The 25,075-nt window shown below is 36.0% G+C and overlaps 1 protein-coding gene across 1 annotated transcript in view; it reads left to right on the top strand.

Moving 5' to 3' along the window:
* Positions 1-25,075, top strand: part of CHL1 (cell adhesion molecule L1 like) — a 355,943-nt gene that overhangs the window by 103,822 nt on the left and 227,046 nt on the right. The gene's annotated exons all lie outside the window — the stretch shown is intronic.

Genomic DNA, 25,075 nt, shown 5'->3' with positions numbered 1-25,075 from the left:
TTTGCCTGTGTTTTCTCCCTGGCACAGTCTGTGAGCTCAGAATGAAAAGATTATTATCTTTAACCAGCATCTCATATTCTTTGATTTTTATCAAGCTTTTCACATTTTCGTGTCAAGAAAGCTGAAAATGATTTATATCTAAGATTGACTCGACGATATTTTTGCAATCAGTTGACTTTTAAAAAATTATACACCAGAGCTTAAAGAGAAAGTAAAGTCTTGTGATAATTTCATAACGCATCCATTCTTTCTCTTCCAAAACAAATTGATGCTGTTATGCATATTTTGACTAAACTGATTTTACACACAGTAAGATAAAATATGTTGCCTATAAGAGCTAAAACAAGATTCCACCATAAATCTTAAAACTAAAAATTCTGTCAAAATTTGATTATCCAGTTGAAGAAAGATGTCTTATTTTTAGGCATTCCTCATAAATTCTACCTCTTAATTTTCCTATAAGCAGGCTGGTATATTTCTCTATCAAGCAACTTAAACATATATTTTTATAGGCTCTTGGGTCATTATTCAAACCAGACTAATAAATAGTAGAGGTAGTTGATGCTAACAAACCTTACAGGAATAAATATAAGAACAAAGGGAAAAGAAAGTAATGTGCTTCTGCTGGAAGGAAAGATAGTGGCGAATACTGATTAGGAAAGTGGTCTGGGAGTTGTTGCAGAAAACCTCTAAAGCATGCAGCTTAATGTGCAACCGCAGTGAAAGGGCACAGAGAATGCTAGATCATATGGCTGAGGAAAGACAATATAAATCAGATTTGGCATCATTAATCTAAGCTCAAGTGTTAGTGTCATCTAAACAATTGTTCTCTACTTTGCTCCTGGTCAAGAGAGGCAGAAGAGGAATGCATTTGATGCTGAAATGGCTTAGTAACGAGGCAGCCATAGGAATTTAGTGGTCTGAGGTTGGCAAGTAGGAAAAAAAAGAAGATTCACAGCCCTGCTGGTAAATGGAGACTAAGATGGGTGTCACTGCCCTTTCTTTTCCAATGGGCCTCTGCGAGTTAAATAAACAAGAGATATCATCGAGTTCACATTAAACTGAACCCCAGGCCACTTGGGCCAGACTTGATGAGGCGTCTTCATTTCATAACACCCTCAGATTTCTACCCTATCAGTTTAGCCTATCTTTTCTGAGAAAGATGCCTTTCTTTGCTGCCTCCCTTGACAAGTATTTCTGTAGGTTTGTTGTTAATTCTTTTTTGTCCACCTCTTGAGTTACTGGTTTGCTATGAGACCTAAACAAGGTAATAAATGTAAAATAACCAACACAATTCCTCATCCATATTAAGTTCTCTATTATGTTTTATTACCCAAACGACTACCCATTCTTGATTTTTCCTTTGTTTCATTCTAGTCCATTTTACTCTGACCATTCTTCCAGTGTACTATATTGTAGAAGCGTAGGTTTCTGAGCTGAGAAAAAGCATCTACTGATAACCTTATTTGCAGACGTGGAAATTGAGTCTCAAGGGAAACATAATGAGCCTAGGATTACACAGTTGTGTTTATACAAAGACTTTTCTCTCATTTTCCCCAATGCCCAGATTGAATCCTTAGTTCAGGTTTTGTGTATGGGAGGTAAAGACACGAGGTTCTCCCTGTCCTGTCTTTGAAGCGCCATCCCCATCCCATCGTTCCCATCTGGCCGTCTTATCACAGTCATGCTTGCCTCATTGCCATATCTTCCTAGCTTACTTCCCAGCTTGTCTCTCGGTTCTAATCCATCCTACTCTCTACTGAAGGTCACATTTCTGGAACCATACCATTTCGGCTGTTGCTCAAAGCCTTCATGGATTCCCACTTCTAAATACAAATAAATCTAAACTCCTTGGCCTCTCTTTGAATACTCATTGTTGACTGCCTCTCTTCCTGCTACCACTCTTCAATACATTCCTTAAGTCCAAATGGCACACTGTTCTCAATGTATAATAAACAAACTACCATTGTGGCCATCTACATGGATTTGCTTAAGTGTTCCCACCACTGGATTGTATGTTATATTATATTAATATATTTCTTTCTTATCTAAATTTTGTTCACCATCAATCCAAGATAATTTGGAATTAAAAAACTGTGAAAATGCCAGCAATCTCCAGGAAGTTATATGCATCCATATATACAAGTATCTATATATTAATACTTGTATACAAGCATATAAGCACGTGTGTTGTTTCTTTGAGTTATTCTTGTTCTAAAATTAACCCCTTTCACAATTTTATAGATTAAAAACAATGTGAGTATAGGTTCAAAACAAAAGAAAAATTAAAGCAATTCTTATTTCTAAAATTTTCTTACTTGCAGGGTCAGTTCTTTGATATTAAAACATTGTATTTATTTAGCTTGATTTCTTTTTGATAAATCAGAGTTGGCTGTTCCCAATACCTTGATATCCTATCTCTGCTTGCAAATTGATTTTTTAATGAATTGGTGCAAAGCTCCTTTGAATCCTTCTGATGGCATTACCCTTTTACCTTTGCAAATCTGAGTTGACAGTGCTACAGGATGTGATGTAAAAGATTCCCATATTGGACTGGTTGTCTTGTCCATACACAGACAAATCCATCAACAAGTCAACGTAAATCTTTTTTTCGGGTACTTTTAGCACATAAGCTTTTCCTAGAATCTTCATAACTGTTTATGGTTCACAGATGTTATGCAAAATATCACTATGAAGGATGCATTTGATGTAGTGCATCTAACGTATGTGCTTAGCTGCTCAGTCATATCCGACTCTGCAAGCCTATGGACTGTAGCCTACCATGCTCCTGTGACCGTGGGATTTTCCAGGTGAGAATACCAAAGTGGGTTGCCATTTGCTACTCCATCTAACATGTATAGACAAATCTAAAATTGTCTTTTAAAGTACTGAAAATATTAAAGTTATTGCTGACAGAGAATTTCACTCCATCTGAAAGCAAATTTTAAAGGTAAAATTTAAGTTTACAAACTCCTCAAGTGTTATAAAGTGCACTCTGGAATGGTGGGCTCACATAGCTGATTATAGAGTCTTCTAACCCGAACCAGAACTGATTCTTCAAGTCTACTGCATGTGATACTCCAAGTGCTAACTTGCCAAGTGAATGGGCTTCAACTGTTCTCAGCTCCAGGCTTGTAGAGCAAAAGCCCTAACTGATAACAAATGAATTCTGAGGTGATAAACTGCAAGACACCTCTTTGAAAATTCAAAGTGTGGTTCTTAACATTTTATCTGACATTAGAGGAGGCGTGCCACAATCTAAATGTAGACCTTTTGGTCTTCAAAGAGTAGGTTTGAAATAAGGTATACATTTCATTCCTACCAACTTAGCAAAATGTATTTTTATTTTGATATATGACCACACTCTCTGGGGTTGTATTTCACACTGGACTGTAGCAATATCACTAGGATTTTATTAATGTGTTCATTAATTTGATTTATAGCTAATATTGTTCTGGGCTTATTGCTTTAATTTAAGGTGAAATACTGAAGAAATTCCTTTTCCTTATGGATATAACTTTGCATGGCTCTGTACATTTTCTGGAATTGGAATTCCATATTACAAGTTTGGATTACAAATTTTTAGGACATTATTAAAGAATTATTTAAATATGTAAGATATAAATAATCTTGATAGTTCAGGATGTATTTTTTCATGAATCAAATGTAGTAAATTTTATCCAATTTTAATTTTATTCAGAGATTAGAGCCATCCATGAGAGAGAGCAGTGTAGACTCTGGAATCCAAGCCCAGTAATTTTGTAGCTTTGTTACCTTGGTTGAGTCATGAATTCTCTTTCAGCCTCAGTTTCTTCTTCTGAAAAGTTTGTGAAATCTAAGTATTTGCTACAGTGATTAATTGTGTGCTGCACATAATAGGTTCTCCAAAAATGTGAATTACTAAAATTGTTGTTATTTTTTGGCATGGAATCTCATTCTTTGTTTATCTTTATCTTTTGTTTTTTCCTGGATTTTTAAAATTCAGTGTGTTTTACTTACTATTCTCCTGTGTACTTGTTTAAATCCTCAAACTTAGAGTAAAAGTTATATTCTTGTATTTTATGCTTTCCTTATGATGTCTAAATTATGATAGTGAATGATTACTAAATTCGAAACTTTGAAGTGTATTAATAGAAGTGGATCATAACCTGAGTGCCATATTCCACATATAAAGGATAGATAATTTTAGCACATTTTTTCTCTTCTTTAGAGCATGTCACACACTTTACCTGGTCATAGAGGTAGAATTTGAACAAGGCTGAGCAAACTATTATATAAAAGCTGCCTTAGGTCTAGATTGTAACAGGAAGGGCATTTAGGTGAAACAAATCAATCAGAAATTTCCCAAATTTTCTAATAGAATTAGCAAAAAAAGAGTTTCTCTTCCCTCATCTACAAAATATGAAGAATAATATTTAATAAAATTATGTTGATTGGTAGATGAATACTAAAGAACTTAGAAATGCCCTAGCATAAAGTAAGTTATCAGTGTGTATTATAACTTAATATCAGCTATTATTATTGTTGCTACTATTATCTTCCTTCCAGGATTGCAAAAACAGTTTATAGCTGCAAAGGCCATTTTGCTCGAGGAATATCTAAAGAAAAAATGAAGCAAAAACAAAAAAATTAGGAATGAAGGAAGAGACAGCAGATAAGACATACTGCTTGGATCCATGGATCATCCATGCCTGAAATCCAGTGTATATTATCAGAATTCCCAACACAACAGCTAAATTCCCCTTTAAAAAAAAAAAGGCAAAACAAACAAAAAGCTAAGAGGAGCTTTGTGTTTTCTCTTTTCCATCAAAAGAATACTCAATAATCTTTCCACTATACCATGTAGCAAGCAAGTGAGAAATTTCCTGGCAAATTTAATTAATTAGAAAGATAAACTTGATATTTAAGACTGGATGTCTTTCCCTCTCCCCCTTTCTCCCTCTCTCTCTCTATCTCACACACATGTACACAAACACACACATAAGCATGTGCAAGATTTCTTTTGCCCGATTTATCCATAAAATTTCTTCAGTTAAATAATTGACTCTATCTGTATGGTCATAATGAATTAATAATGGAAATGATGCTGAGATAAAAGAACATTTAGAATCATTACAATTGTTCCATCTAATTAGGAACCCTAGAATGACCAATGAGGAGGGCAGTTACTGTCATCATGACTTGATATAATAGATACCCATACTCAGTGTAAACAAAGCAGAGGAACAGGAGCTTCTTTAAAAAAAAAAATTCAAGCAAACACAATCAAAACAAAACAAAAATCTAAGACTAAGAAACACAGAATTACAAATCTTAATATCTCTGCTTTAAACTTGTGGAAGCAAGTGGTCTTTGGGCATGAAATTGTGATTTGTGTCTTCTGCATATTGCACAGCTTGGATCATTAAACAACTGAAAATAAGCCTTTATTTTCCCTTTTGTTATTTGAAAAGTTCAGAATAAATTAAGCCAAGTAAAGTATGCTCAGAAGTTTCCTACATGAACAATGTTCTTAATAATTTCTACATGAATGTTACTTTATTCTAATCTGAATCTGTGTTGGATTTATGGCCACTCACAGGGTTAAAAAAGGAGAGAGAAATGACTTGCTGTTAAGTAATTTCCATGTTAACAATGCACATTGTTTTGACTGGTATTCATACACTCAATGAATTGTTAATTAGAAGGTAATTTTACTAGTTAAGGAAGGTCCTTAAATAGTAATATTTCTATTCTGTGTTATTTCTCAATAATAATAGTATCTTACTCAACATACATGTAATACCAAAAATTTCTTGTCCAAACACCTCTCTTTATCATACTTGGACAGAGTGTATAATAGCCAATATTTAATATAATCTGCAACAATAATATTCTGTAATAGCCAATACTGTAAAAACCTAATACTTCTCAGAATTTATCAGCTAAATTTTCTCCAAAATTACAAAAAATTTGAAGTTAATATTATAAAATATTAAAAAGTAAGTCTCATGAAGTAAATAAATGAATACCTATTTTCTCCCCAATGATTCTCATTTTATTACCCAAATAGGCATCAGAGCAGCTTGAAAGGTGTTATAAAATACCACCTTGAATTAATTCTTTCACATAACAAATCAACATGAAGAATGTTTCAGATTATTTGTGAAGAACAAGCTTGCATTTAGCTTGCAGATGCCAGGATAGATAGTGTATTTCCTGCAACATGTTGGAGCTTTAGATTTTCCCTGCTTTCTTCCACTGATTCTCCTTTTCAGCTATTTCTTCTCATTGCTGCTTTATTTCCTCTCTCTTTTCCTCTCCTTCTCTATATCATTTTCTCTTAAGACAGTTGGTGGCATTTGAAGATGAGATTTAACTATTAGCACAATCTTGCCTTTGCGTGGCTGTCTTTCCCCCAAGGAACTGGCTTTCCTTTGAAATTGGCTTTAGATCTGACAGGGCCTCGGCAGTTTCACATTACTGCTAGCCCAATAGAGAAAATGAAGCCAAGAAATTTGATCAGGTTATCCTAGGGCAAAGGAAAAGGTTGGTTTGGGGAAATGCCTAATTTCCATGATTCATCAGGGATTTGCAAGCTTGATTCTCCTGAGGAAATCAGAGTCTGGTTTTCCATTTATCCATCCGGCTTTTCCGAATTACCAGCTCTAGGTGGTTTTAAAGATAAGGCATTGGAATGGATTCTGAATGTTGAATTTAATTCCTGATATGAGGTTATCTTAAAACATAGGTCAGAGTAGCAAGCCCCCATGTCCTGTGGCTCCCTCCAACCACCACCACCAAACAATCTGTATCTTTCTGGGGTCTTCACTAGATTTCCTGTTGGAAAAACTTGGAAGAAATTTAAATCTCAGTGAGGGATATTTAACCAAAATTCAGGAGTCAGGCACCTAGTTTAATTAAGGAGGGATTTTCAGAATCTTATATTCTTTTAATTTTTCTGGTTTCAGAGAGGGGGATATTGAACAACAGGCTGTTTCTTTAAGGAATAAGGAACAAATAAATCTGGAAATAAATAAGGAACAAACAAATTCTTTCCTTCATCATTAAATATAGGATGAACTACTGTGCATAGACTCTTGAGGGTTTGTATTGCACAAAGCCTTTGAAAATGACCAATATCCACCACCATGGTTTTTCTGCTCTGTGTTTGTTAATGTTATATGAAAAATGAAAAATAAGAGAGTCAAGAATGTATAATTTAATTTTGTACAGGAATTGGATGTGCTATATTGTAACATAGTTCAGCATTCTTATGACTTTGCAATACAAATATGAGATACTTGTGAAAATTCTAGGCAACATCTTTTTCTTCATTTGCACAGTACAGATTTAAATTGGTCATTCTCATGTCCTCAATGCAGAGAAGAGTTCACCTTTTGAAACTTAGCTTTGTATTACTCAGATAATCAAAGCAAACGTGGGGATGTCACACTAAATGCAGGTGAAGAGGAAGATCCTAATTAGGAACCATCATTCAATGTCATTTCTACATTAGATTAAGAAAAAATCCATTAGAACACTCCATCTTATTTTTCTCAAGAGGTCATGATTCAAGCTACTGACCTCATCAGAAAAAAACAGACATAATTACTCTTTATCCATTTCACCCCAGTTCAAGCTAAATTTAGGTCTCATTTGCCTGTAGCCAACATATTTTCTAAATCCATTGTAAGCATATCTTCATTTTGAAGAACTTCCTACAATAGCCCGCATATATCTTTGCCTGTATGTGTTTTTGTCAAACTGAGACAGTGTATTGGAAATGTAAAGATTCTTTGGGCCCAGAGACTAATTGTCCTTCTATAAACTGCCCAGAGTACACCCAAGGAAAAGAAGGTTTATAAATTGATCCTTTGCATTTGCTAACCTACTGAGAACACAATGGAAAAAGTGAATTTCAGTCTGTGTTTATGCAGATGTAGTTTTGTTGCTTCAACTAAATCGATTTGGATGACCATACTGAGATTTTTTTTGGTAACTGCATTAATCATAAAATTAGTCTTTTGATAGAGTCAACCTCTTAAGCCCATGGCCACTGCCTCATGCGTAATTTCCTTCTGAACTCAGAAAATATATTACTACTTAATGATCTAGACTTAATAGTAATATTGATTTAGAAATAATGCTGTTTCTTCACTAGTAAAGTGAAGTTCAGAGTACAAACAATTAATAGATAATTCAAGAAGGAAAATTACTTGACTGTTTTGTACTAAAATTGATTTGGTCTGAATTATTTGGATTACTATCTCAGTTACTGGGTGTAGATATGATTAAGTCATGGTATTAAAGTGAATGGTCATGATTTTTAAAGTTAATGCCCAATGTTACTTAGCTTAGATAACACCAAATTTCTAATTTTTTGAGAAATGTATTTATACATATATTATCAACCAAACAGAAACAGTTTATATAACTAGTGACTTCCCTGGTGGCTCAGATGATAAAGACTCTGCCTGCAATGTGGAAGAGCCAAGTTTGAACCCTGGGTCAGGAACATCCCCGGGAGAAAGGAGTAGCTACCCACTCCAGTATTCTTGTCTAGAGAATTCCATGGATAGAGGAGCCTGGCAGGCCCCAGTTCAGGAGGTTGTAAAGAGTTGGACTCAACTAAATGACTAACACTCACTTTCATAAGTACCATGAGAAAAAAAAAGTGTTTTTTTTTTAAACCAGAATATATTTTGAAAGCTGTATATGTCTGACATCCTAAGTAAGAGGAGAGAAATGATCCAGAGAAAAAATATAACACAAACTTTGATTTTGTATAGTTCTTCCTTTCCTTTCTCTTTTTGAGTGAGTGAAGTAGTCAGTCGTGTCCTACTCTTTGTGACTCCATGGACTGCAGCCTACCAGGCTTTTCCATCCATGGGATTTTCCAGGCGAGAATACTGGAGTGGGTTGCCATTTCCTTCTCCAGGAGCTCTTCCCAACCCAGGTCTCCTGTATTGTAGGCAGATGCTTTACCATCTGAGCCACCAGGGAAGTCCTTTTCTCTTTTTAATAGATGGTTATCCGTCATACGTGAGAACCGGGTGATCGTCTTGGTTGAAATAGACAGTTTTCATAATCCCATTTGATTTGTGCATCATTGTTGTAGTATATACATATGCAACATGCCCTAGGTAGTAGACCCTGTGTGTTACAAAGGTGACTAAAATATGAATGATTCTAAAGATGGACTGTCTGTAAGCACAGTGGCAGAGATGAAAGTGACCCTATATCACATGCCATCTGTTGACAGCTGACAGAGCTGATATGCTTCTGTTTTGTAAAATGGTTTTGACTACATCCCCGGAAGTACATTAGTGAAATGCTCACAGATAGAAAAACTTCTGTATAAATATGCAGAGGTAATATACTGTATGTTTAAAATCACTGGAATCAGAGCAGGCAGACTCAGATTCAAGTGTGTGCTCTGCCACTTTTCAGCTGTGTAGCCTTAAGGAAGACATTCAGCACTCTAATATTCATGTTTGCATCTGTAAAATGGGTAAATAATTACAGCTATTAAGGATGAATGGGGACATTAATGAAGTAATATATGTCAAGTATTTTGCATAGGATTTAATATAATTATTACATAATTACATAATTACATTAATACATAATAATTAGTGATAATACAAAATGGAGTTCCACTAGTATAAGTGGAATTCCAGTTGCTATGGAAGCTCAGAGGGGAATTTCTATGAAATAACTTTGGAGATCAGAAGCAGTCTATTGGAGAATAAAAAGGTACATTCAGTTAAGATAGATCAAGATGATAGTACAGGAATTCCAGGAGCAAGAAATAGATAAATGCTCAGTATTAAGAAAACAAGATGTGATTTTGGGGAATAAATGTCAAATTTGAATGAAAGCAAGTATTAGGATAGACAGGTAGAAACATAGTTTGACACACAATTTTCCAGGCTCTTGAATGATAGGTCTAAAAGTATGATCTTTTTTTCATAAAGTAGTTGAAAACCCTTGCTGATTTTTGAGCAGATAGTAGGATGGTTTGGAGATGTAGGAAAGTGGATACAGAAGGACAATTTACTGAAGTTCTGACTAAAAGAAATGAGGTCATGGACAAGGTGGCAGCAGAAATGGGGATGAAGGGACAGAAATGAAAGATAAATTCTGGGATAAACTTAATCGGACTTGGCAAATATATGAGGTGATGCAGGGGGAAGGATCAAGGGTCAAATAATGAATGATTCTTGGTGCCTGCTATAGACTGAATTGTGTCTCTTCTAAAATTCATATGTTGAAGATTTAACCTTCAATATCTCAGGATATGATTATATTTAGAGATAAGGCATTTAAGGAAGTCATTAAATTAACATAAGGCCCTCAGATTGAGCCCTCATCCAATCTTACTAGTGTCCTTATAAGAAAAAGAAAATTAAACACACAGAGACTAGGGATGTGCACTCACAGAAGAAAGATCAGGTGCAGACACGGTGAGAAGTCAGCCATCTGCAAGCTAAGGAGAGAGGTCTCAGAAGAAACCAAACTTATTAACACCTTGTTATTGGAATTCTGGCCTCCAGGCCTATGAGACAATATGTTTCTATTGTTTCAGTGACCCAGTCTGTGATATTTTGTTATGGCAACCCTAGCAAACTAATACAGAGCCATTCACAGAAATAGAGAAAGTAGAAACAGCATTTTTAGATCAATGCAGAAAATTAGTATAAGCAAGGGCATGTTACCATGACTCAGGCTTAGTAAAATATCAATAATAATTATTTTGTAATAATCTGATGGTTATGTTGTAAAGGTTAAAAACTAATGCCATTTTGTGGAAAACATATCTTATGAATGTTATTAGAGCAATTGATGTTTGCTGATATGACAAAATTTTTGTCCCTTTTCCAAAATTCTAGTGACTGTACAGAATGAAATCTGTTCCTCATTCATATACCTTCACTGTAAGTATTCTAGGTTGGATGTCTCTTCTCTTAAAGTTAATCCAGAGAGCCTAGTTTCTTCTCTCTTGAAGCACAGATGTTTCCTCCTTTGCTTCCAGCCACATAGATGAAGAGAGGGAAAACTTGAAAGATTGTTTTATAGCCATCCTTGAAAGTGGTGCATATTTCTTCCATCCGTATTCCATTGACCAGAATTCAGTTGAATGATTCCACCCAGATGAAAGAGATCCTGGGAAAACCAATTCAATTGTATGCAAGGAACAAAAGCGGAATAGAGTACTGATTAACCTTTGTAGTCTCTGCCTTGTGGCCTACCAAACTTCTATTTTGCAGTTATATGAAATGGAAAAGGAAGAAAGGAATAGTTTTGTTATATATTACTATCTGGAGCTTTCCTCATGGCTCAGTGGTAAAGAATCCACTTGCCAAGCAGGAGACTTTGTGTTCAATCCCTGGGTTGGGAACCCGCTCCAGTATTCTTGCCTGAGAAATCCCATGGACAGAGGAGCCTGGCAGGTTACAGTCCATGTACTCACAAAGATGTTTGAATAGAGGAATAATTCAATAGTATCAATTTTTAATATTTATTTTTTTTATTATTTGGCTGCACCAGGTCTTAGTTGCAACACGTGGGATCTTTAGTTGTGAAATGTAGGATTTTTTCCCCAGTTTTTGCATGTGGGATCTCGTTCCCTGACCAAGGATTGAACCCGGGCCCCCTGCATAGGGAACGTGGAGTCTTAGCCACCGGACCACTAGGTAAGTCCTGGGAATCAATGTTTTAAAATAATTTAAAATCTTACAATTGTCCCCTATTCCTGTATACAGGACCCTTATAAAGGTCAATTATATAGTTTATCCCCATTGCATTGCCCCATGTGGAATAAGGGATGAACTGCATATTATTTCAAAGTTTTTATTTTTGGTACATAATAAAGGTGAAGTTGCTCAGTCATGTCCGACTCTTTGCAACTCCATGGACTGTAGCCTACCAGGCTTCTCCGTCCATGGGATTCTCCAGGCAAGAATACTGGAGTGGGTTACCATTTCCTTCTCCAGGGGATCTTCCCAACCCAGGGATCAAACCCGGGTCTCCAGCATTGGAGGCAGACGCTTTAACCTCTGAGCCACCAGGGAAGCCCTTGGTACATAATAGGTATTCAGCAAATACTTGATCATTTATTGAAATATAACTTCTTTGAAGAAAATGCTTTGGGAACATTTGAATCATTTTATTTTATGAAGATAGATTAATTTTGTTATTTTGTCCCTTTAATAGCACTTTCAGTGCTATTAAATCAAGACAAATTTACTGTTAAAAAGGCATGTGGTGCTTTGTCACAAGACAAAAAAGATGATGAACACCAGCTAAGTCATCTCCACTGTTGTAAAATTAGAGATAAAAAACCAACTGATTACAATTCTGAGATACAGTCTTCAGGATGATTAAGAATTTTATTATTCTACTGAATTATGCTTATATATGAGCATCTTCCCTGTTTTTCCCATCATGAGAAAATATCGATTTAGATGGAAACATCTTATTTGGCTCTACTTTGGTGGTTCTGTTGTTTTGATCAAATACTGTGATTGTAAACACCGAGGAGCTATTTTAAATTGTTTACCTCTCAGAATAGAATATATTTGTTTTTAAATTTGGCCAGTTACTATGATAAGCCAGTACTTACCAAGGGCCTTAATGAAATGGCTACTTGGACAAATTGGACTGTAACCACAGTGATTCATGAAGGGAAGACAAGTCAGCCTTAGGGAATGCATTTCACCTGGAATGAGTTCTTTGCCCTTCTAATAGGAAAGATCCCTTTGTTTTTGGAGGCTTGGCATTGGCCTGGCAAAGTGGCGAGGCTCCTGCCTGGGCTTTCCAGCTCGTAGCTGGATGCTCCACTTGTATTCACTTCCTGAGTATCCTGCAAGCAGCACTGCCATCAGAGCTACATTTGAGACGAAAGGAATCCCCATTATAGCAGATACTGAAAATCTCCACAGGATATCACTTGGTAAGGATTAGGCTGTTATGAAGGCAGGGAGTGAAGCCCTCCAAATTTAGATACAGAAAGGAACTATTGCCTCTCTAAGATATTCAATTGCTAAGTCGCTTCAGTCGTGTCCGACTCTGTGCAACCCCATAGATGGCAGCCCACCAGGCTCCCTCGTCCCTGGGATTCTCCAGGCAAGAACACTGGAGTGGGTTGCCATTTCCTTCTCCAAGAAGATATTCAAGGTGGTCTGTGAAACATACTGAAGTTCCATTTATTCCAAAGTATTGGAAAATTAGCTGTTTTTCATGTTTACCATATGCAGATTACATATGTATGTGTTGGATGATAATTCAGTAACTTTATAGGCTTTTTATTTTTCCTAAGATAATTTATATGAACAATGGTATCATTAAACAGTTTTACCATATTCTTCACTTGAAGGGCCTCTGAAATGCTCATAAATTATAAGGTTCACAAATGCATCTGGTTGTCAGTTATGAGCCTGTGTCTAATTTCCAATTCCCTTTTAAACTCTGAATGTTCACTTTACTGCTTTGACCCTAGAATACCACATATTTTATTGATAGGGTTATTTATTTCTCAAGAAATATGAAATAAACTTATTAAATGTGTTTTCTAGGTGAAGCACTTTTAGTATTACTATACGATTTACGTTTTCCCCTTTTCTCTCTCTCTGTTACTCCTGCTTACTTAGGGAAGCAATGTTTGCTCATGTTTAAGGCTCGTTATTTTTCTGACCTTATTATGTACTTGTTTTTCTGACTTTAACATGCACCATAGATACCCCATTTAACAACACTTTCTGTATCCTTTTATTAAAGTCCAGTCTCTGGGGAATCAAAAGCACAAACCAAGTCATCCATCTTCAACAAGTATACAAGATTACATCTACTGATGGAAGTAAGCACAAACTTGGTGATGCGCCCCACAACCAGAATTCCATTTAACTACCAATTCCCAAGGAGGCTAATTCATTTTCCAAAGGATATATGAACAAAACCATAGTCACCGTTTCAGAGAACATCTTTTGTTTTCCCTCTTTGAGATAATTCCAACAAGGGCGTTTTTCACCTTACATTTAAGATCACATGATGGTGAGAAAATTCTATAATGTAAAGGATAGGAGTTTATTACGGTAAGGATAAAATAGAACAAAACAGTTGGGCTTCTACAGCGTTTTACGGGAAACCTCTTCTGACCCCTCTATAAACAATTCCTTTGGTAAAGTCCCCATTTTATGTTGGTTTGCTCTGTCATCAGTGTGGAGTTATGGCTTGAATAAATTCTTGTTGAGGGTTGAAGGTTGGCATGGGAATGCCTTTCTTTTCTAGATGTTATAATGGATGTGTGTAATTCGTCAAGTCTGGAACATATGCCTTGCTTTATTCACTAACTTTCAGAGAAGTTAATGACCAGCTATCACCTTCAAAATCTGGCAACAGAATTTGACATTTAAATACTCTGAGTAAGAATCAGTCAGAAAGACTTTGCAATTCATCCCTAGTAAACTTGTTAACTTATTATCAAAATAAAAATATTTCAATAGCATTTTAAGTTTTTCAAAAGACTATCATTACGGTTCAGTAGATATCTTGATGAGCATTTTATATTTTCACTATATCTAAATTTTGGAGTGGGTGCATGAGTTAAAGACATAATTAGGCTGCCAGTTAATATCAGTTTATAGAAACTTTATTTGCAATTTATTTCAGTAGCATTTAGTGGAAAATTGCATTTGGATGTACATTAGATTTATGGTATTTTTATTTGTGTTAAAAATGGTATCCTCCAAATATTTACTTTATAAATAAAAAAGTTTGGGAATATAAAACAAACTTTTATTTATTCTATTGTGTCCTCTTCTTTAACTGGAGTCTTAATACTTACCAGTGCCTTGAAAACTCGAAGTTGCATTATATATGATGCTTTTATAATTTCTGATTTTAGATAATTATGAAAAATTAAAAATATCTTCTGCTCATGATATCCAACTCTTGTATGAAAGAAAAAACATGATAAATACTGGATTAAATATTGAGAGAAATACTTTTCTTTTGTTCAGGATAATTGTATCTGATCCTGGAATAAACATCAGTCTAATTTTGAGAAACAAAAACAAAAGTAGCTCCTAAATGTATTTTTCATTGGATGAAGCAAAGAAAACTTGTTTGGTATCGAAGAATTGTTGTTAATTACCTTGTGTGGAAGATTTTTGTCAATTAATCAGCCCTAGCTGTTTCCACCAAAAGCAGGTCTTCTTTAAGCCTATATAGTACAAAAAACACACTATATTGAGCAGAGAAGTGTTTTATACTTCCTCTTAACCAATTCATTCCAATTTAGATAAATTTTAAGCTCTTTTGTCTGAAAGTGGATTATCTATATATATTCCACTTTGTTTCAAATGCAAATGATTAAGTGTTCTGCATTCTAATCAGTAAACAGCTCTGTGACTAAATCATAATTTAATGATCTCTTCCTAGAGAGATAATGATGCAAAATTTAGATCTGAAAAGAAGATTTTCATTTTTATCTAATTGAGCTGATCTTTCTGTAAAATCTCTGTAGGCTTCTGTAGTTGTGCTAATAATAAATTCTGGATGAAATCTACATTATGAAAGATGCTACATTTTTATTCAGGAAATATAAATACTTGAAACATATCTTTATGTTTGTATATACATGTGCTATGTGCATTTCTCTTGTGTGTGTGTGTGTGTGTGTGTGTGCACTATGTGCTCAGCTGTGTCCGATTCTTTGCACCCCTATGGACTGTAGCCTGCAGGCTGGAGTGGGTTGCCATTTCCTTCTCCAGGAGATCTTTCTGACTCAGGGATCAAACCTGTGTCTCTTGTGTCTTCCACGTTGACAGGCAGATTCTTTACCACTGGGCCAAATGGGAAGCCCACCATTTTCTCTTTAGTTGGGAGAACTGTCTCAGTTTTATTGGAAGAGCTAGGGCTTTTAATTAACAGTCACATATACTTTAAGTAAATTGAAAGAAAAAAAAATAGTCTTTTACTTTTACTCACATATTTCCCTTTTCAGATTCTTTATTTCTTCCTAAAGATCTTAGTTTCATCTGTTATCATTTCCCTTCAGCCTTAATAACTACTTTTAACACTTCTTGTAAGGCAGTTCTGAGGGTGACAACTCTCTTTAGTTTTCTTCTATCGGGAACTATCTTTATCTTGCCTTCGTACTGGAAGAACATTTTCACTGGATCTAGAATTCTAGTTTTGTTTTGTTTTTTCTTTAGCATTTTTAATTTGCTATTGTATGTAATATGTTGCTTTTCTCTCTGTCTTCTTTTAAGGTTCTCTTTTAATATTTATTTATTTATTCTAGCAGTTTAATTACTGTGTTACCTAGATGGGGCTTTCTTTGTGCTTATTCTGCTATGGGGCTGAATTTCTTGAATCTATACATTTCTGACTTTTATAATATTTGGCAAACTTTTATTACCATTATTTATTTATTATTACACCCCATCTTTCTCTCTTTTGGAGGGACTCCAATTATACACATATTTAGTATTTTGAAGCTGTATTCATTTTTTCCCCCTCCAACTTTTTCTCTGTCTTTGAGGTTGGAAAATTTCTATTGATGAACTTGAAAAGTTTCTATTATAGTTCATTGACTCCTTATTGTTACCTTCAAACTGTTATTAAGCTAAATGAAAATTGTAAATTTCAGCTATTAAATTTTTTTCAAATCAAGAATTTCCTTTTTGTTCTCTTTTACAAGATTCTATTCCTCTGTTTATATTTCCTAGCTTCATATTCATTTTGAGAATATCTTCTTTTATTTCCTTGAGTATAAATATAAATATAATTGGGTTTTAAATCCGTTGTCCACTAAGTCCAGTGTCTATCATCTCAGGATTGATCTCCATTGTCTTTGAGTAGAGTTCACATATGTTTATCAAATATTCAGTAGCTCTGGATTGTTTTTTGAGCATTGTAGAGATTCTGGATTCTGTATGTTCTCCAAATAATATTGATTTCTATTTTTCTTAGAAGGCAGTAAAATGTGGCTGAGATCAAATGAGAGTTCCTTTTGTGGTAGATGGTTGAAATCTCAGTTCAGTTCTGTTAGCCTTAACAGAGCTGTTTGGAGACTGTCCTACTAATGCATATTTCAGAGGACTGCCAGAGGCTATGAAAGTGAAAGAGGAGAGTGAAAAAGTTGACTTAAAGCTCAACATTCAGAAAACGAAGATCATGGCATCCAGTCCCACCACTTCATGGGAAATAGATGGGGAAACAGTGGAAACAGTGTCAGACTTTATTTTTCTGGGCTCCAAAATCACTGCAGATGGTGACTGCAGCCATGAAATTAAAAGACGCTTACTCCTTGGAAGGAAAGTTATGACCAACCTAGATAGCATATTCAAAAGCAGAGACATTACTTTGCCAACAAAGGTTCGTCTAGTTAAGGCTATGGTTTTTCCAGTGGTCATGTATGGATGTGAGAGTTGGACTGTGAAGAAGGCTGAGTGCCAAAGAATTGATGCCTTTGAACTGTGGTGTTGGAGAAGACTCTTGAGAGTCCCTTGGACTGCAAGGAGATCCAACCAGTCCATTCTGAAGGAGATCAGCCCTGGGATTTCTTTGGAAGGAATGATGCTAAAGCTGAAACTCCAGTACTTTGGCCACCTCATGCAAAGAGTTGACTCATTGGAAAAGACTTTTATGCTGGGAGGGATTGGGGGCAGGAGGAAAAGGGGACGCCAGAGGATGAGATGGCTGGATGGCATCACTGACTCGATAGACATGAGTCTGAGTGAACTCTGGGAGTTGGTGATGGACAGGGAGGCCTGGCGTGCTGCAATTCATGGGGTTGCAAAGAGTCGGACACGACTGAGCGACTGATCTGATCTGATCTGGGCAGTGTTTATACACAGAATTTGGGACTCTCTTCCTTTGACTTTCTCCTTGATGGGTTTTTCCCTTTCATTTTCCAGTCAGTCTGGGTATGCAAAATCTGTCCTCCTTCTTTAAGCCAGTAAGTGTGTAATTTTTCTTTCCTTATTTTATCCACTTAGTATGGACAGACTGAGTCCTTCCCTCTGGTGAAAAGTTATAAAACAGGACACTCATCCAGTGCTGTCTCCTCCCTCCAGTGTCTACCCTTTCCAGTATCTGCCTGTTCTGGAAAACTTTCCAATGCTTTCAGGCATTATGTTTACATTCTATCCATACATTATGGCTTTTATTTATAAGAGGGTTGGTCCTGAAAGGAACCCTAACTAGAATTCCACAACTTTACATTGGAAAGAATTTCTTATATTACAAATATTTAAAAACACAATTTTAGAACACTGTTTAATCATCATAGGGTTGCAGAATAATCTATTAGGTTGAACAACCTGAAATCACCATTGTTGCAGGATTGGCATAGGGACAGTTTCATATGATTCAACCTAGTAACTATGTTCTCCTGATTTATAATTAATTTTATCACTGAGTATTTATGGGCATATTGAGTTACCTGTATTTCAAGTTATTTACATGCTATAGAATCATAGAAGCAGAAGTCCTGGGTCCAAGTTTACGGACATCCTTAAACTTGTTGAGTATAATTGCTGATTTTATTATTTATTAATATAATAATGTGTATGCTAAGTTGCTTCAGTTGTGTCTGACTCTTTGCAACCCCATGGACTACAGCCCACCAGGCTCTTCTGTTCATGGGATTTCCCAGGCAAAAATACAGACTGGTTTGCCATTTCTTTCTCCAGGGGATTTGCAGGACCCAGGGAGCAAAACTGCATTTCCTGCATTGGCAGCCATGTTCTTTACCACTAGCACCATCTGAGACGCCCAATGTAATAACACATAATGAACTATATTTTTCTGAAATGGTTGCATGAATTAATGACCTCTAAAATAGCATCTGTCCTAAAATTGGGTAATGCAATTATATTTAAGCTTTACTTTTTTTGTTTTGTATTGTTTTTTCATTAGCAAAAATATTCTCAAGGGTTTTAACTGGAATTGTGCCTTGTGTTTGTTTGTTATTATCTACATTGCATATATTCATTGTACTTGTCAATTCCTATATATTTTCTCTGGATATTAAACCAGAATATTTTAGGGATCCTGGAATATTTCAGACTTTCATCATCAAATGTATATTTCATCCTTCATGTATATTTGAGATATTAAAATCTACTTAATTTTAGGAAAATTTTAAGATGGCTTCTTTATATGAGATAGGAAAAATTTTAAATGTGTTTCACATTTGTATTAGTGTATAGACTAAGCAATAGGAAAAATAAATAGGTCAGTAAATTTTGCTTGTTTGAAGGGAACACAGGCAATATAAGTTATGTAATACTTTTATGTACTACTCATGCCTATAGCTATGTGTCCTTAAGTGTTCTAGTATGAGCTGGCAAAAAACTACCTGAGTGAGAAAGACAGTAAGTATCCTGTGTTTTAAGTTATTCAAATTGTACAGAGTCATTGAAGTGGAAATCCTGGGTCCAAATTTACGGACATCCTTAAACTTACTGAGTATAATTCTGGTATGTAGCAGAAGATAGAAGAACTAATGCCCATACACTAAGGCAAATCTTTCCTGTCAATACTAACAGGGGATTCAGAATCCTTGCTGTGGGCTTACTGTTCTGTGTGAAATAGAGTTTGGAATGTCTTATTGAGTTTGTCTGTTTATCATGTTCTGAAAACAACACGAAAAAATAGACTGATAAGTCTCATTTAACCCGTGAAAGAAAATAAATCCAATGCAATGACTAAATAATTGCATTATGGTTTGTATTAACACAGTAAAACACATGCTATTAATAGCAGTTTGTGCTTTAGACACATCTCTGCTAATTAATTTGTTTATTTTGCAGGAAAAAAGTCAATTGAAAGTATGAGTTATGGCCCCTAAACACTATATGGGAAGACTAATTGGTCTACGGCTCTCTTTTAAAGAGTGAAAAATATGCCCCCAAAGAATGTACTATTATATCATAATTTTTTAAAAAAAGTAAGGCCTCCATACATCTAGATTTATGTCAAATTTTAAGAATGCCTTAAAACAAGGATGACAAATACCTATGGAACATGAGAATCACTTCGTGTACAATATTAATGTCAGGCATCATTAATAGATCACTTTGTTCTTACCTGCTGAATTCAGATATAGGGTGGAATCCTTTAGACAGAGTATTTCAAGGCATCATTGCCAACCAGATAGGTAATGTCATGGAAAGAAGACTTTTTGCCACGCACATCCCTTTTACTAAACAACTCAGTCGTCAGTCAGTTCAGTCGCTCAGTCGTATCCGACTCTTTGCGACCCCATGAACCACAGCACGCCAGGCCTCCCCGTCCATTACCAACTCCCGGAGTCTACCCAAAGCCATGTCCATTGAGTTGGTGATACCATTCAACCATCTCATCGTCTGTCGTCCCCTTCTCCTCCTGCCCTCAATCTTTCCCAGCATCAGGGTCTTTTCAAATGAGTCAGCTCTTTGCATCAGGTGGCCAAAGTATTGGAGTTTCAGCTTCAGCATCATCCTTCCAATGAATATTCAGGGCTAATTTCCTTTAGGATGAACTGGCTGGATCTCCTTGCAGTCCAAGGAACTCTCAAGAGTCTTCTCCAACACCACAGTTCACAAGCATCAATTCTTCGGCACTCAGCTTTCTTTATAGTCCAACTCTCACATCCATACATGACCACTGGAAAAACCATAACCTTGACTAGACAGACCTTTGTTGACAAAGTAATGTCTCTGCTTTTCAATATGCTGTCTAGGTTGGTCATAACTTTCCTTCCAAGGAATAAGTGTCTTTTAATTTCATGACTGCAATCACCATCTGCAGTGATTTTGGAGCCCAGAAAAATAAATTCAGCCACTGTTTCCCCATCTATTTGCCATGAAGTGATGGGACTGGATGCCATGATCTTTGTTTTCTGAATGTTGAACTTTAAGCCAACTTTTTCACTCTCCTCTTTCACTTTCATCAAGAGGCTCTTTAGTTCTTCTTCACTTTCTGCCATAAGGGTGGTGTCATCTGCATATCTGAGGTTACTTATCCCAAGATAATAATCTTACTTTGGCACTTATAGTGAAAAAAATGATTCTGATCACAAGAAACAGGAAACCAATGCAAATTATTTTATGGAAATTTTTTTTTCCATTTACCTAGCTACAAATTGAGATTTATTCCAGTTTTAGCTTTTAATAAACAGTGAACTTTGAGCTTATTTGAAGATCAAGGTCTTCAAATAAGAATATCAAGTATCTGTCTCTCTCCTTTTCTTTCCCTCATGGTGCTTTCATTCTCAGGCATGCTCTAAGTGTTGATAAGAAGCAGCCTCACTTACATCAGATCTGCTGAGCAATCATCACTTTTTATCCCAGTTGTTCAGAGTAAGTCCAAGATACGTCTCTGATTGACTCATTTTGAATCTGCCTGTCATTGCTCTGAGCAGAGGGATGGAAAATATTGGTTGGTCATGACTGTATAACCTGGACCAGAAGTAGAGAGGAAGCATTGGAATGAGCCTCCAATCAGCCAAATAAACATAGAGGGATTTGTTATTCCCTAGTACTGGTTGAGCCATATTAATGCAGATAAATGCAGGGAAATTAAAAAAAATAGCAGTATCCACTGTACCTCCATTCTTATTTTACTTTACTGCTCTGAAATTGCTCTGATGATTGAGGTAACAGTTGTATTACATAGGAGAAAGGCTAAATAAATATAATACAGAGACCTCAGAAGACATTGGCTCAAAGAAGAGATGATTTACAGAGTCATCAGGAGCTCAGGTTCCTAGATGCTCTTTTGTCATCTTCAATGTAAGACTTTAACCATTGCAGGTTAGCTAGAAGGAAAAAGAGCTAAAAGAATCTAGATTATTTTTAAGTCGATGACCTGGAAATTGCCAACTACATTTCTCTTCATGTCCCTTTAGTGAGAATCTAGTCTTCGGTTTACACTTTGTCATGAGGGAAACTGGGAAATACAGTCTTTTAGTAGGTGGCCATGTGCCCAGGAATTAAAAAAAAAAAAACAAGAACAGATTTGAGGGGTGAGACAGGAGGAGAGAGGGGAATAAACCTCCTGCCATACATAATGTCTTATATTAAGAAGACCCACTAGTTCTCTCCTTTTTCTCTAACATGGTTACGTTATACAGACAGCAGTAAGATGTATTGGCCCAAACCAACAGGACAGAATAGATGAAAAAGATAAACTAAGTCCTTTACTTCAGCTGAACTATGTTTTCTGTAATGATCAGTCCTTATTCTTGTGCATCACTCACTGTCTCACTATTTAGCATACATTTTGTTTGCTGTAGCAAAATTGGAATAAATTATCTTCCAGAATGGCAGTGGCTCGTCACGTTCTAAAATGATACAAGATTAAAAATGAGGAGATTTAAAAAAATATTTTCTAGGCCACTAACTAGTTGTACCACCTGGAGAAAATTTCTGAACCTTACCTACCTCAAGTATAAAAAGAAGCTGTAGGAGAATATGTTAGCTGAGGTCCTTACCAGATTGAAAAGATTTTATACTTTGTTTGGAGTACAGATTCAGATGAAATTCTCATCTTCCCCAAATATCAGGCTTTTCCCCCAATAAATGTGAATAAAACTTGGTTGCCTAGGACTTTGGAACGAATCACCAATATGAAAGTAAGCCAGCCATAATTGACAGTTAGGTGTTTCTAATTGGAGGACAGGAAATCTTTCTGATCTCCACAAGAAATCAACAAATGCCTTGAAGCCTGAAATTTGACAAAATATAAGCAATGTTTTAGCTATATAAGTATAGTGTTATTAATGACCATAAAATTCCTTAGTCCTATTAAAATCCAGGGAAAGTATCTGGTTCCATGACCTCCTGAGGGTGAATCACACATATTAATGATCCACAGCGTGAAATATAAGATTTTACCTTTTTATTTGTTCCAGAATTATTGCCCTTTGATTTTTAATACATGTCCTTTTGTTCTCACATTAAAGGACAAGTTAAAGGAGTATCAACTCTGTCATTTTAACTCCTCAGAGTTAATGTGGTCCTCTTTTGCTTTATTAATATCTAAGCTGAAGGTGGCTGCTTTGTACTTCCAAGGTTGCCTTTGAGGGTTTATCCCTCAGTGGAAAGATCCTGCTTTCCTTTATTACAGCAGTTGGCTGGAAAACCTCTGTCGATCTGTGACTATTCTGAACTGCTAGACTGAAATGCCGTTTCCAAAACTATAGCTCTTCTGCTAAACAATTTTTCTAGGAATGATGCCATATCACTAGCTACTAGCCTTTGCCAAGAGCCAATATTCCTTCAATGGCCCTACTCTGGGAATGATACCAAATGATGGTTCAGGCCGAGGGTAGGTAGTAAATCAGCAGTAAAAGCTGAAAAATACCCCAGCTTTTAATATCCTTTCTCTTTTTTTTCCAGATGACCAGCATATCTCTCTCACCTTCTGCTTCTATTCATGAAAGAACTCCTTTTCTCCCTTGCATTTGTGATTTGATAGCTGAAATTTTATTTTCCACGATCTTCCTCAATTGTGAGCAAGAAATTCACACCTTTCAAGGCTAAGGCAATCACATTTTCATGTGACATAAGTATCCAGTCTTTCTCCAGAACCCACATGCAAAGGTGTGACGGCTGATAGATAAGGATTGTTTGTAGAGTGAGAAATGTGCTGAATAGAGTGTCAGACCGGAGAATGGGAGCCAAGAGAGGATTTCAGAGCAGCAGCAGAAGGTATCTTCAGCAAACATCCATTCAGGCTGAAGGCTGCCTTCTGGTGTCAGGTTCCAGTCTTTCTAGAAGCAGAGGCAATATATCTGTAAGTTTCTTGGGATGGGAAAACCTGAATTGGTTGCCTGTCCTTGACGATGTATTAAAAATATGAAATTATCCTTGGAGGTAATAACTATGAAGTGTTTCTTGGATGTGGAAGTTTAAGTCACTGCCTCCATTTTGAATTCCTTAAAAAACAAACTTCCTTTAGTTGGATAAAATACTTTCTTTCTCTCAAATTCTATTTTCCTTTCTTGGTTAATCATTTGTCTGTCTTCCTTCCTCCCTCCTTTCCTTCCTTTTCCCTAGCCTACCTTTTCCCTCTGTCCCTCGCTTCTTTCTTAAAATGTACTTGCCTGGGGTAAAGTTTTTAGTGTACATGAGGACTTAATGTTTGTCCTTAAGCCATAGGTTTACTCTTGGGCTATTTCCTGATTTACACGCAGAATCATGTTTTTTCCCCTTTCAAGAAAAACTCATGTATAAGAACTGACTTATCATCTTCTTGATTCCGGTATCATGCCTTGCTATTCTCTTATATATCTTTGGGTAGTTAATTTAAAAACAAGTAACTAGCCTTGCCTGTTGAATTTTCCACTGTACCCTGGCTCCTAGAACAATGACTGATAATTAGTAGGTGCTGAACAAACATTTGTTTTTTAAAATAGGGATCCAAATGTCAAGCAAACATACCATAAAGCAAAGAAGAGCAAAAGGTTTCAGTACACTGTTGGTTTGGCCAGGATGGAGTTCTGAGTCTTCTGCTCAGCAGATGCTTACAAGAAGGTGATATACTCAGGAGATCAACTTAGCTTTGTGTCTTCTTGACCTCTGAAATGTTTTCTTACAGATAACAGTACTTTCCCTTTTGGAATTTTATTCAATATTCTATCTTTGTTTCTACTTTAGAAAACATGCCATGTGAATAATGATGCCTCAGGCAAAGAAATTACGCCAGCAGTTCAGTTTAAACTCAGGATATATCCTGCCCTCACTTGCATTCGCAATTTGCCACACAGTCAGTAAGAGCCATGCCCACACATGAACTGACAGAATTGGGGCTCCAAGGTTAGCAATTATTAAAATTTAAAAGTCCATTTGTTCATTTTCAAAATATTTTATTCAGTTGCTTCTGAAGCAGAATCCTGAGTTGCCTTCCCGGTGCTGCTCACTATAGCGGCATCCAACTCTGAGGGGGGCTCACATCTCTAAATGCCCTCATTGTTCAATGGACAAAACCAGACTGTAAGGTCAATCTCACTGCCTTAGTAGAGTAAAACTTAGAAGTCAATGATTCTCTAACCATCAAAGAGAACTTAAATTCAACAAAATTTTTTAAAAAATGGAAC

Source organism: Bos grunniens, chromosome 22 (genome assembly GCF_055505025.1).
Source record: "Bos grunniens cultivar Pamir isolate PY7600 chromosome 22, Bosgru_T2T1.0, whole genome shotgun sequence".
NCBI classification, from domain to species: Eukaryota; Metazoa; Chordata; class Mammalia; order Artiodactyla; family Bovidae; genus Bos; species Bos grunniens.
Note: the sequence above shows the minus strand (reverse complement) of the source record. Positions and strands in the feature narration are given on the sequence as shown.